Consider the following 14,521-nt stretch of genomic DNA (forward strand, 5'->3'; position numbering starts at 1 on the left):
TCCACACCAATGGTCAGTATTAAGTCTAGAGTGTGGTTGAGGTCGTGTGTGGGCCCTTTTATAATTTGGGTGAATCCCATGGAGTCTATGATAGATATGAATGCCTTACTTAATGCATCGTGAGGGTTGTCAATGTGGATATTAAAATCTCCGACAATTAATATTTTACTTGAAAACATTATTAAGTTTGATAGAAACTCAGAGAATTCCTGTAAGAACTGAGAATACGGACGGGGTGGCCTGTAAATTGTAATTAATAATAATTACGAATGGTTGCTATACCTCCACCCCGGCTGCTTAAACGAGGGTTATGTGCATAGCTGTAGCCTGTGGGAGTGGCTTCATTTAGACTACCTTCCTGTGTTAATGTTGAAGATGGAATATTGCAGTGATGGTGGTGAATAATGAGGAGATGGAGCTAAACGTGTGTGTTTATTAGGAGGAGTAACATTAGTGCAATCGGCTAAAGCGTTTGGGAAATGGAGACTGAAACTGGAGAGTGGCGATGCTCTGATAAACAGCAGGGGGTGCTCTCACGATCATCATAACTTTAAGATCACCATACTTTAGTTGTTAAGAGTTTAATGTCTCTTTGGACACTGGACATGTGTAGATATGTTCTCTTTTAGCTCCTTTAATACTGGCTTCTTATATTTACTCTCTTACTTTTTATTTGTACTCTTTTTTACCATTTCATTTTATAGTCTTTAACATTTATTATAGTACACGTATATTGTCCGTCTTACATGAGCGCTAGTCTGTTTGGTTTCTGTACTACGTTACTTGTCATACATGTACGCACTTATGTGTAAGAAGGATTCCTCATGTGTAACATACGTGGTGAAATCAAGTTGGTCCACTTGGATGAAAAGCCATTGAATAATCCTCACTTTAGGCTTAAATCACCCAGTTTATTGAGAAATCCCAAGAGTCCAAGATGCCATGAGTCAAAAGTCCTACACTGTCTCACTCTGGAAGGCCAAACATACCGAAGATGAAGGTGATGAAAGCAAAAGATCAATAACCACAACAAAAAAAGACACCCATAACAACAGCCTGTGGGTCTGCAGGGTCCCAGAATTCCTCTGTTCAAACTTCCAGCGGAAAAGTGGCTGTAATAAATTCCATTTAGCAGTAAATTCCCCTGTTTGACTGCTCTACAGATTAACTTTTAATGGAATTTAAACAAGTTCATCAAAAAACGGATGGGGATGTCATGATATTAATGCACATCCAAGCCACTTATGCTGATGGCATTTTAATGAGCAGCGGCCAAATGTCTTACAAGTTCTTCATGAAAAAAATATAAAGAAGCGAAAACCGGTCCTGCATTAAACACCATGAAGATGCAATAAGTACTTTTTCTCTTCTTTACTCATATAATTAATAGAGTGAGCGCATTGTGCCAGAACTAAACTGCAGTGCGATTTCATGGAGCATTAGGTCTTAGTGATCATCACAGTGCAAATACAGAACGACGGCGCCTGTAAATGAAGTGAACTGCTTGATGTGATTCATAGAGCCGCTCACATATTAATGCACACAGTGATATACATTAAGCAGAGAGTTTACAGAGGCAGATTAAGGTGAGCCTGTCCGCTGCCTATTTCACCCATTACACCAGAAAAATATCTGTAAAGTGCTAGAGGGCGCCTGCGAGCGACTCCCCAGTGAAATGGGGTGAATACAGCTAGTTCTGGAAATCAGCAGAATGTTTTCCATTACAAACAGAAATATTTCCATTTTTCTATGGCTACTGAGCGCTGATTGGTTAGTGTTACTGCTACTGAGAGCTGATTGGTTAGAGTTACTGCTACTGAGAGCTGATTGGTTAGAGTTACTGCTACTGAGAGCTGATTGGTTAGTGTTACTGCTACTGAGAGCTGATTGGTTAGTGTTACTGCTACTGAGAGCTGATTGGTTAGTGTTACTGCTACTGAGAGCTGATTGGTTAGTGTTACTGCTACTGAGAGCTGATTGGTTAGAGTTACTGCTACTGAGAGCTGATTGGTTAGTGTTACTGCTACTGAGAGCTGATTGGTTAGTGTTACTTCTACTGAGAGCTGATTGGTTAGTGTTACTGCTACTGAGAGCTGATTGGTTAGAGTTACTGCTACTGAGCGCTGATTGGTTAGAGTTACTGCTACTGAGAGCTGATTGGTTAGTGTTACTGCTACTGAGAGCTGATTGGTTAGTGTTACTGCTACTGAGAGCTGATTGGTTAGAGTTACTGCTACTGAGAGCTGATTGGTTAGTGTTACTGCTACTGAGAGCTGATTGGTTAGTGTTACTGCTACTGAGAGCTGATTGGTTAGTGTTACTGCTACTGAGAGCTGATTGGTTAGTGTTACTGCTACTGAGAGCTGATTGGTTAGAGTTACTGCTACTGAGAGCTGATTGGTTAGTGTTACTGCTACTGAGAGCTGATTGGTTAGTGTTACTTCTACTGAGAGCTGATTGGTTAGTGTTACTGCTACTGAGAGCTGATTGGTTAGAGTTACTGCTACTGAGCGCTGATTGGTTAGAGTTACTGCTACTGAGAGCTGATTGGTTAGTGTTACTGCTACTGAGAGCTGATTGGTCAGTGTTACTGCTACTGAGAGCTGATTGGTTAGAGTTACTGCTACTGAGAGCTGATTGGTTAGAGTTACTGCTACTGAGCGCTGATTGGTTAGAGTTACTGCTACTGAGAGCTGATTGGTCAGTGTTACTGCTACTGAGAGCTGATTGGTTAGTGTTACTGCTACTGAGAGCTGATTGGTCAGTGTTACTGCTACTGAGAGCTGATTGGTTAGAGTTACTGCTACTGAGAGCTGATTGGTTAGTGTTACTGCTACTGAGAGCTGATTGGTTAGAGTTACTGCTACTGAGAGCTGATTGGTTAGTGTTACTGCTACTGAGAGCTGATTGCTTAGAGTTACTGCTACTGAGAGCTGATTGGTTAGTGTTACTGCTACTGAGAGCTGATTGCTTAGAGTTACTGCTACTGAGAGCTGATTGGTTAGAGTTACTGCTACTGAGAGCTGATTGGTTAGAGTTACTGCTACTGAGAGCTGATTGGTTAGTGTTACTGCTACTGAGAGCTGATTGGTTAGCGTTACTGCTACTGAGAGCTGATTGGTTAGAGTTACTGCTACTGAGAGCTGATTGGTTAGAGTTACTGCTACTGAGAGCTGATTGGTTAGTGTTACTGCTACTGAGAGCTGATTGGTTAGTGTTACTGCTACTGAGAGCTGATTGGTTAGAGTTACTGCTACTGAGAGCTGATTGGTTAGAGTTACTGCTACTGAGAGCTGATTGGTTAGAGTTACTGCTACTGAGAGCTGATTGCTTAGAGTTACTGCTACTGAGAGCTGATTGGTTAGTGTTACTGCTACTGAGAGCTGATTGGTTAGAGTTACTGCTACTGAGAGCTGATTGGTTAGAGTTACTGCTACTGAGAGCTGATTGGTTAGAGTTACTGCTACTGAGAGCTGATTGCTTAGAGTTACTGCTACTGAGAGCTGATTGGTTAGTGTTACTGCTACTGAGAGCTGATTGCTTAGAGTTACTGCTACTGAGAGCTGATTGGTTAGAGTTACTGCTACTGAGAGCTGATTGGTTAGAGTTACTGCTACTGAGAGCTGATTGGTTAGTGTTACTGCTACTGAGAGCTGATTGGTTAGCGTTACTGCTACTGAGAGCTGATTGGTTAGAGTTACTGCTACTGAGAGCTGATTGGTTAGAGTTACTGCTACTGAGAGCTGATTGGTTAGCGTTACTGCTACTGAGAGCTGATTGGTTAGTGTTACTGCTACTGAGAGCTGATTGGTTAGAGTTACTGCTACTGAGAGCTGATTGGTTAGTGTTACTGCTACTGAGAGCTGATTGGTTAGTGTTATTGCTACTGAGAGCTGATTGGTTAGAGTTACTGCTACTGAGAGCTGATTGGTTAGTGTTACTGCTACTGAGAGCTGATTGGTTAGTGTTAATGCTACTGAGAGCTGATTGGTTAGCGTTACTGCTACTGAGAGCTGATTGGTTAGCATTACTGCTACTGAGAGCTGATTGGTTAGAGTTACTGCTACTGAGAGCTGATTGGTTAGAGTTACTGCTACTGAGAGCTGATTGGTTAGTGTTACTGCTACTGAGAGCTGATTGGTCAGTGTTACTGCTACTGAGAGCTGATTGGTTAGTGTTACTGCTACTGAGAGCTGATTGGTCAGTGTTACTGCTACTGAGAGCTGATTGGTTAGTGTTACTGCTACTGAGAGCTGATTGGTTAGAGTTACTGCTACTGAGAGCTGATTGGTTAGTGTTACTGCTACTGAGAGCTGATTGGTTAGTGTTACTGCTACTGAGAGCTGATTGGTTAGTGTTACTGCTACTGAGAGCTGATTGGTTAGCGTTACTGCTACTGAGAGCTGATTGGTTAGCGTTACTGCCACTGAGAGCTCATTGGTTAGCGTTACTGCTACTGAGAGCTGATTGGTTAGTGTTACTGCTACTGAGAGCTGATTGGTTAGCATTACTGCTACTGAGAGCTGATTGGTTAGCGTTACTGCTACTGAGAGCTGATTGGTTAGTGTTAATGCTACTGAGAGCTGATTGGTTAGAGCTACTGCTACTGAGAGCTGATTGGTTAGTGTTACTGCTACTGAGAGCTGATTGGTTAGAGTTACTGCTACTGAGAGCTGATTGGTTAGAGTTACTGCTACTGAGAGCTGATTGGTTAGTGTTACTGCTACTGAGAGCTGATTGGTTAGAGTTACTGCTACTGAGAGCTGATTGGTTAGAGTTACTGCTACTGAGAGCTGATTGGTTAGTGTTACTGCTACTGAGAGCTGATTGGTTAGTGTTACTGCTACTGAGAGCTGATTGGTTAGCGTTACTGCCACTGAGAGCTCATTGGTTAGTGTTACTGCTACTGAGAGCTGATTGGTTAGAGTTACTGCTACTGAGAGCTGATTGGTTAGCATTACTGCTACTGAGAGCTGATTGGTTAGTGTTACTGCTACTGAGAGCTGATTGGTTAGTGTTACTGCTACTGAGAGCTGATTGGTTAGAGTTACTGCTACTGAGAGCTGATTGGTTAGTGTTACTGCTACTGAGAGCTGATTGGTTAGTGTTACTGCTACTGAGAGCTGATTGGTTAGCGTTACTGCCACTGAGAGCTCATTGGTTAGTGTTACTGCTACTGAGAGCTGATTGGTTAGAGTTACTGCTACTGAGAGCTGATTGGTTAGCATTACTGCTACTGAGAGCTGATTGGTTAGTGTTACTGCTACTGAGAGCTGATTGGTTAGTGTTACTGCTACTGAGAGCTGATTGGTTAGAGTTACTGCTACTGAGAGCTGATTGGTTAGTGTTACTGCTACTGAGAGCTGATTGGTTAGTGTTACTGCTACTGAGAGCTGATTGGTCGGCGTTACTGCTACTGAGAGCTGATTGGTTAGTGTTACTGCTACTGAGAGCTGATTGGTTAGAGTTACTGCTACTGAGAGCTGATTGGTTAGAGTTACTACTACTGAGAGCTGATTGGTTAGTGTTACTGCTACTGAGAGCTGATTGGTTAGAGTTACTACTACTGAGAGCTGATTGGTTAGTGTTACTGCTACTGAGAGCTGATTGGTTAGAGTTACTGCTACTGAGAGCTGATTGGTTAGTGTTACTACTACTGAGAGCTGATTGGTTAGTGTTACTGCTACTGACTTTCTTAAATTGCTAATGTGATGTTAGTCAGTGTTTCAGTTTATTTCAATAAGAAACTTGGATGGATGAATGAATGGATGGATGCACTTGGTCTTCAAGGGAAAATAAACTGCTACAGTACATCTTTATTTCCAAACTCTGAATATATTTTAACCTGCTCTCCTATTCATTAATTCATTGTCACTTTATTCATTCATTCTTCCTAAAAAACTTTTAGCAAAAACAACTTAATTCAAGTGTCACCTTCTCTCAGTGCTCCATTCTGTCCATTGTTTGCCTGTGTTTTTCTGTGGACAGGTAAACAGATGGCAGCTATAAGAAAATGTCCTTTTGTGAACAAAATAAATAAAAGCAAAAAGATTTATAAAAAACTTCTCAAAATTTTCAGCGATGTCATTATAAATGCTGGTACAGAAACAGACTTATTTCAGTTTCTTTCCTCCAGCAGATGCTTCAGTCTAATGAGGGTCACAACAGCCAGACGCCGAAACAGCTTCGTTCCCCATTACACTCATAAACAATTACCACATGGAGGCGATGTCTGCGGCTCCACCACCCTACAGTCTGTTTTAATTATGCTTATATTACCTGTTATCTGACTGAATGGATTGCACTTCTATCTTTCATTTAAGAATGTGTGTGTGAGAAAGTCTTAATAAGTGAAAAGTGGTGGACAGTAACTGAGTAACTGAGTAAATGTAATTCGTTTCTGTACTTTAGTATTTTTGGTGTATCTGTACTGAAGTTTCTCCGTTCTGGGCGACTTTTTCCTTTCACTCCACTACATTTCAGAGTCTAATATCCGACTTTTTCCTCCTACATTTTGAGAAATCTGTCGTTCCTTTTGGTTTCTGTGTGTATAAAAACGTCACATGTCAAAACGAAAGAAGCGCAAAGCCAGAGCACCAATCAGGGCCCAGCGGTCACTTTGTTTAGAGCTGGTTTTGACCTGTTGGTCATACCGACCCAGTGCAGCACGCGGTTCAACGTCAGCGCAGCAGCGTAAAACTTTGGGAGAGTCTGTTCAACATAAATGATGAACTAACCTAACTTTGTGTAAATAGAGCACAATATAGAAATATGTCCACATATGCAGTCGAGACTGACGCGGCTTTTTTCTGAATTTCTACAAACACCATTTCATTTTATAGTAAATGAGTTTGGGCTGGTTTATGTTTATGAACAGACGCCTACAGATCAACATAGTAAAGGAGCTCATCTGTGATCCTGAGTTTAAAGCCAGTTTTTATTCAACTTAAACTTGGAACTAAGTTGTAAATAAATCTGAAACTGAAACTTTGCTTGTGTGTAAAAAGTGATTTCAGAGCCACTCGGTTCTCCCTGATGGAAACTGTTTACCTTCAGTGTTTTGTGCTTCTGATCATTTTAATAGACGTCAGCGTCACTAATTAATGACCTTCTATTAAAAGACTGGTTTACCAAGAGAGACGCTGGAGGACTTTCACCTGAAATGAGTTCATGAAGCCAGTCTGGTTATAAAAATGATAACAGGACATCAGAGCCAGAATTACTCTTTTAGTACTTTTACTTTATACTTAAGTACATTTGAAGGTAAATACTTTAGCACTTTTACTCAAGTGGAGGTCTAAAGGGAGGAACTTCCACTTTTACTGGAGGAATATTTTACCTTGGGGGTCTCCACTTTAACCCAACTTTAACTCTGTGTGAGTGGAGTAATCTGATCATTTACATCCAAATACTGTATATTGCGGATACTCTGGCCTGGTCAAGCTGAAGTTCTCTTTGGAGGATCAGTGAGAGAAGTGCAGGCAGTGTTAAGCTCAAAACTCTTTCTATTGAAGGAAATCAAACTAATAGCTGCTCAAAATCCTCTTTACTTTTAGGACAGTTTGACAAAAAGAGAAGAACAAAAGACTCAAAGGAGCATCACACAGACTGGGTCTCTTTATCCATTTTACACTGTTTTGGCACTGAGTCTTTGTCCTTTCAGAGTGGTGGACAGAGGGGTGGACAGTGCCGGCCTAGCAAGACACTTCTGCCCCAGTTATGGAAATTGAGACAGTCATCCATCATCAGTCAGTCATCATTAATAAAGTATTGATTACCAATTAGTTGTGAGAGTCTGATGAAAATATATTAAAATATCAGGATTATTACATACTACAGCTTATTATTCAGTAACTTCCGTGCAAACTAGCTGAGCTATTCCTGCGATACAGAAGTGTGCAGTGGTGGACGAAGTACACAAACCATGTGATTGAGTTAAAGTAGATACCCAAGGTAAAATATTCCTCCAGTAAAAGTAGAAGTTCCTCCCTTTAGACCTCCACTTGAGTAAAAGTACTAAAGTATTTCCCTTCAAATGTACTTAAGTATAAAGTAAAAGTACTAAAAGAGTAATTCTGGCTCTGATGTCCTGTTATCATTTTTATAACCAGACTGGCTTCATGAGCTCGTTTTAGGTGAAAATCACCCCAACCAGGTGGTGAGAAAAACTGGCAAGAATGTGTTGGGTGTTTCGTCTGGTCAGAGGAAAAAAGACAAGGAAAGTTGGTGGTGGAATGAGGAAGTCCAGGAGAGTATTCAGAAGAAGAAGGCAGCTAAGAAAAAGTGGGATAACCAGAGAGATGAAGGAAGTAGGCAGGAGTGCTGTGAGGCTAGTCGCATAGCGAAAAGAATGGTGGCAAAGGCAAAAGCTCAGGCCTATGATGAGCTGTATGAGAGGCTGGACAGTAAAGAAGGAGTAAAGGACTTGTATCGTTTGGCTAAACAGAGAGATAGAGCTGGAAAGGATGTACAGCAGGTTAGGCTGATAAAGGATAGAGAGGGAAATGTACTAGTGAGTGAACAGAGAGTGTTGAGTAGATGGAAGGAGGACTTTGAAGAACTAATGAATGAGGAAAACGAGAGAGAGAGGAGGACAACGGGGGGAGAGATAGTGGATCAGGAAGTGCAGAGAATTAGTGAGGTGGAAGTGAGGGCAGCTTTAAAAAGGATGAAGAATGGAAAGGCAGTTGGTCCAGATGACATACCTGTGGAGGTATGAAGATGTTTAGGAGAGAAGGCAGTGGACTTTTTAACCAGGTTGTTTAACAAACTCCTGGAGAGTGAGAGGATGCCTGATGAGTGGAGAAGCAACGTACTGGTCCCCATTTTTAAGAACAAGGGTGATGTGCAGAGCTGCAGTAACTACAGAGGTATAAAGTTGATGAGCCACACCATGAAGGTATGGGAAAGAGTTGTTGAAGCAAGGCTAAGATGAGAGGTTCAGATCAGTGAGCAGCAGTTTGGTTTCATGCCCAGAAAGAGCACCACAGATGCAGTTTTTGCGTTGAGAGTGTTGGTAGAGAAGTACAGAGAAGGTCAGAAGGAGCTGCATTGTGTCTTTGTGGATCTAGAGAAGGCAGATGATAGGGTGCCAAGAGAGGAACTGTGGTACTGTATGAGGAAGTCAGGTGTAGCTGAAAAGCATGTTAGGGTGGTGCAGGACATGTATGAGGATAGTGAGACAGTGGTGAGGTGTGCAGTTGGAGTGACATGGTTTCAAGGTGAAGGTGGGGTTACATCAGGGATCAGCTTTGAGCCCCTTCTTGTTTGCAATGGTGATGGACAGGTTGACAGATGAGGTCAGGCAGGAGGCTCCATGGACCATGATGTTTGCAGAGGACATTGTAATCTGTGGTGAGAGTAGAGAGCAGGTGGAAGAGAATCTGGAGAGGTGGAGGTTTGCACTGGAGAGGAGAGGAATGAAGGTCAGTAGAGACAAGACGGAATACATGTGTGTGAATGAGAGGGAGGCAGGTGGAAAGGTGAAGATGCAAGGAGTAGAGGTCGTAAAGGTGGATGACTTCAAATATCTTGGGTCACAATGGACAGTGTAGAAAAGAGGTGAAGAAGAGGGTGCAGGCAGGATGGAGTGGGTGGAGACGGGTGTCAGGGCTGATGTGTGACAGAAGGATAGCAGCAAGAGTGAAAGGGAAGGTTTACAAGACAGCAGTGCGTCCTGCTATGATGTTTGGTTTGGAGACTGTGGCTCTGTCTAAAAGACAGGAGGCTGAGCTGGAGGTGGCGGAGATGAAGATACTGAGATTTTCGTTGGGAGTGACGAGGCTGGACAAGAAAAGGGAACAGCCGAAAGAAGAAGATAACATCATTTTACAACATACACATGCCCGCAACAGCGGGGCTTACGAGCTTCCCTTATCAATGATCCAAATATCGGCGATCCACTTGAAATGTGCGCGTCATAAAGTTAAATGTAAGAGTGACAATAAAGCCGGTCGTGCCTTCAGACGTATACCATGTTCATCTGGATACAATCAGGAGAGGTCCCGCCTTCTCCAGCTCTCTTCGGACGTGATAGAGGCCCGGCTACTTCAAATCTTATCCTCTCTCCCATCTGGGCCCCCTCTAGGCCCGGGCCGGGCGCCTGCCGTCCTCCCAGCCCCCCCTGAAACCCCGCCCCTGCAGATAGCATCAACTACATAAGTAACAGGTGATAGCTTTAAGTTTAATTGTCAGTTTCGCTGGTTGGTTAGTGAGCTGCTTTTCAGAACATGCAGTTGCATATTTACCATCACCTGAAAGTTACATACCATTTTTTTAAGCTAAGTAATTTGCTAAATATCACTGTAGACTGGAATAAATGGGCTGGCTTTGAAGGATTACCTAGTTTACGTGTAGTGAACATCACCTCATTAAGAATGAACTAGCTAATTACCCGGATTTAGAAGGCTACACAAAAAATCTGTCCAATCTGACCCAATATTTATGGGGCAGTTGTGGGCTGGAGGTTTGGGAACCGGCCTTGTGATGTGAGATATTTTATGTCATATAGGCATCAAGTTCATGTATATCAACTGTATGTTTGGCTTACAAATATATTTTATCACTAGGAGGTTAGGGAATTGGCACATGACAGCACATGACTGAGGTGTCCTTGAGCAAGACACCAAACCCCCAACTGCTCCCTGGGCGCCGTGGATAGGGCTGCCCACCGCTCCGGGCAAGTGTGCTCACTGCCCCCCAGTGTGTGTGTGTTCACTAGTGTGTATGTGGTTTTTCACTGCATGCATGGTTTAAATTTCCCTGTTGGGGGATTAAAAAGTGTCACTTAAATATTTTGAAAGGCCTGCGTCAGGTAGCTAAGCTCTACCCACTCTCTAACTTTAGACTTTAATTAATTGGCTCATTTAGGAAACAAACTTTGCTAATTTGTTAGGCTAACACCAGGCTTTCTTGCAAACAATGACGTAGCTAATTGTTTAATAACAGCAGCTGTTTTTTCTGGTTTCGCTGTTTAGATAAGTGCCTAAATAGGCACTTTCCTCAACCTTAAGCTCAGTCTTTAAAATTACCACTGCAGTGAGTTTTCTTGGTTTGCACGTCGTACTAATGAAGCCGTGAACTAAAGTTAGCCGTCATCAAGAAGCTGCAGTGCTGCACACTTCTGGACTCTGCTGCTGCGGTCACTCAGTCTGAGGATGCCCAAATAGTACAGACGATTTTTTTAGTTCACAGCTGAGGGGCTGGAGTTGGACTGCGTGATTGGACAGGTGCACTGAGGATTCAGCTGGTGAGAGCCACTTAGATTCTCTCTCTGTCTATCTCTCTAATACTCTCTCTCTCTCTCTCCCTCTGTCCCTCACTCACTACTTGTGGATTGAAAGCATAGTCAAAAGATAGAGCAGTCCAGTGGGAATTAGCCCATTCCTGATGGCCAGTGCATCCCTGGACTGAGTCTCATCTCACTTCTCTCATAAAATTTACTCTTTAGGAACAGCAGGGTTTTTAGTGAAATCAGCTGGTGGTGAGGAGAGCTGGAACAAAGATGTTCTGCCCTAATTGAGGTTCCAGGGGATATTTCCGAGGAAGGGCAGCCTGGATTTCCAGGTCAAAACACTGCCTGGACAACCAGGACCACAGCAATAGAGTCTTCAAATGAAGCGCTATGGGAGCTGGATCACTCCACAATTATTACAGTCAGACTGTAAAACTACACGCTGTAGATTCATACTGGATTAAAATCCCTCCATAATTATTACAGTCAGACTGTAAAACTACACGCTGCAGATTCATACTGGATTAAAATCACTCCACAATTATTACAGTCAGACTGTAAAACTACACACTGCAGATTCATACTGGATTAAAATCACTCCACAATTATTACAGTCAGACTGTAAAACTACACACTGCAGATTCATACTGGATTAAAATCACTCCACAATTATTACAGTCAGACTGCAAAACTACACACTGCAGATTCATACTGTATTAAAATCACTCCACAATTATTACAGTCAGACTGTAAAACTACACACTGCAGATTCATACTGGATTAAAATCACTCCACAATTATTACAGTCAGACTGTAAAACTACACACTGCAGATTCATACTGGATTAAAATCACTCCACAATTATTATAGTCAGACTGTAAAACTACACACTGCAGATTCATACTGGATTAAAATCACTCCACAATTATTACCATCAGACTGTCAAACTACACACACTGCAGATTCATACTGGATTAAAATCACTCCACAATTATTACAGTCAGAATGTAAAACTACACACACTGCAGATTCATACTGGATTAAAATCACTCCACAATTATTACAGTCAGACTGTAAAACTACACACACTGCAGATTCATACTGGATTAAAATCACTCCACAATTATTACAGTCAGACTGTAAAACTACACACTGCAGATTCATACTGGATTAAAATCGCTCCACAATTATTACAGTCAGACTGTAAAACTACACACTGCAGATTCATACTGGATTAAAATCACTCCACAATTATTACAGTCAGACTGTAAAACTACACACTGCAGATTCATACTGGATTAAAATCACTCCACAATTATTACAGTCAGACTGTAAAACTACACACTGCAGATTCATACTGGATTAAAATAACTCCACAATTATTACAGTCAGACTGTAAAACTACACACTGCAGATTCATACTGGATTAAAATCACTCCACAATTATTACAGTCAGACTGTAAAACTACACACACTGCAGATTCATACTGGATTAAAATCACTCCACAATTATTACAGTCAGACTGTAAAACTACACACTGCAGATTCATACTGGATTAAAATCACTCCACAATTATTACAGTCAGACTGTAAAACTACACACTGCAGATTCATACTGGATTAAAATCCCTCCACAATTATTACCGTCAGACTGTAAAACTACACACTGCAGATTCATACTGGATTAAAATCACTCCACAATTATTACCATCAGACTGTAAAACTACACACACTGCAGATTCATACTGGATTAAAATCACTCCACAATTATTACAGTCAGACTGTAAAACTACACACTGCAGATTCATACTGGATTAAAATCACTCCACAATTATTACAGTCAGACTGTAAAACTACACGTTGCAGATTCATACTGGATTAAAATCACTCCACAATTATTACAGTCAGACTGTAAAACTACACGCTGCAGATTCATACTGGATTAAAATCCCTCCACAATTATTACAGTCAGACTGTAAAACTACACACTGCAGATTCATAATGGATTAAAATCTCTCCACAATTATTACAGTCAGACTGTAAAACTACACACTGCAGATTCATACTGGATTAAAATCACTCCACAATTATTACAGTCAGACTGTAAAACTACACACACTGCAGATTCATAATGGATTAAAATCTCTCCACAATTATTACAGTCAGACTGTAAAACTACACACTGCAGATTCATACTGGATTAAAATCACTCCACAATTATTACAGTCAGACTGTAAAACTACACACACTGCAGATTCATACTGGATTAAAATCACTCCACAATTATTACAGTCAGACTGTAAAACTACACACTGCAGATTCATACTGGATTAAAATCACTCCACAATTATTACCGTCAGACTGTAAAACTACACACTGCAGATTCATACTGGATTAAAATCACTCCACAATTATTACAGTCAGACTGTAAAACTACACACTGCAGATTCATACTGGATTAAAATCACTCCACAATTATTACAGTCAGACTGTAAAACTACACACTGCAGATTCATACTGGATTAAAATCACTCCACAATTATTACCATCAGACACATTTTGCGGTTTTATACTGTCTTAAAATTCATAATTATTATTGTCAGACTTCACAAGTTGTTGTATGTCAGTTTCAAATGGAAGTTTTTTTTTCTACTCTTTTAAAGTTGCAAATTTTAACACACTATTTTATCAGAGTGTCAGTGGTTTCAGTTTGTTCTACAGTCTTCTCACTATCTGATGGATTCCAACTGCGCCGCACACTAGAACTGAACTCATGTTGCAGTTTGCACGAATGCTCTGAGGAGATGGTTTGAGCAGCGAGGAAATGTTTGCACACACCATGTAGTAAGAATAGTTCACGTATTACATAACTGACTACAGTTACCATGAGCGCTGGGACTGACTCAATATTTGAATGGAGATCTGTACTTTACACAAAGCTCTTTCACACTGTGATCTTTTCTTGTATTCAAACAGGAATTCATTTCTCCTCGCACGTCACATGAGGTCCAGCGTGCCTGCAACCTCTGATGACGGTTCATGGTTTTATATAATGCATATGGCCTTGACGTTCAGCTGTGAGCTCTGACCGTATTTCCTGACGTCTCTTCCTGCTGGTCGTGCCTTTTCCCAACAGTGTCCGTCCCCCCAGAGTTTATACGTGCTAAATGTAGTGTAGGAAAAGTGATATCATGAGCCCCCACTTTCCACCCCATCAGTAGGCCTTTCTCATCCTTCAGACATTTATATACGACACTAAGGACGTACTCTAGACCACCTCAGACCGCA

The sequence above is a fragment of the Pygocentrus nattereri genome, chromosome 6 (assembly GCF_015220715.1).
Source record: "Pygocentrus nattereri isolate fPygNat1 chromosome 6, fPygNat1.pri, whole genome shotgun sequence".
In the NCBI taxonomy this organism is placed as follows: domain Eukaryota; kingdom Metazoa; phylum Chordata; class Actinopteri; order Characiformes; family Serrasalmidae; genus Pygocentrus; species Pygocentrus nattereri.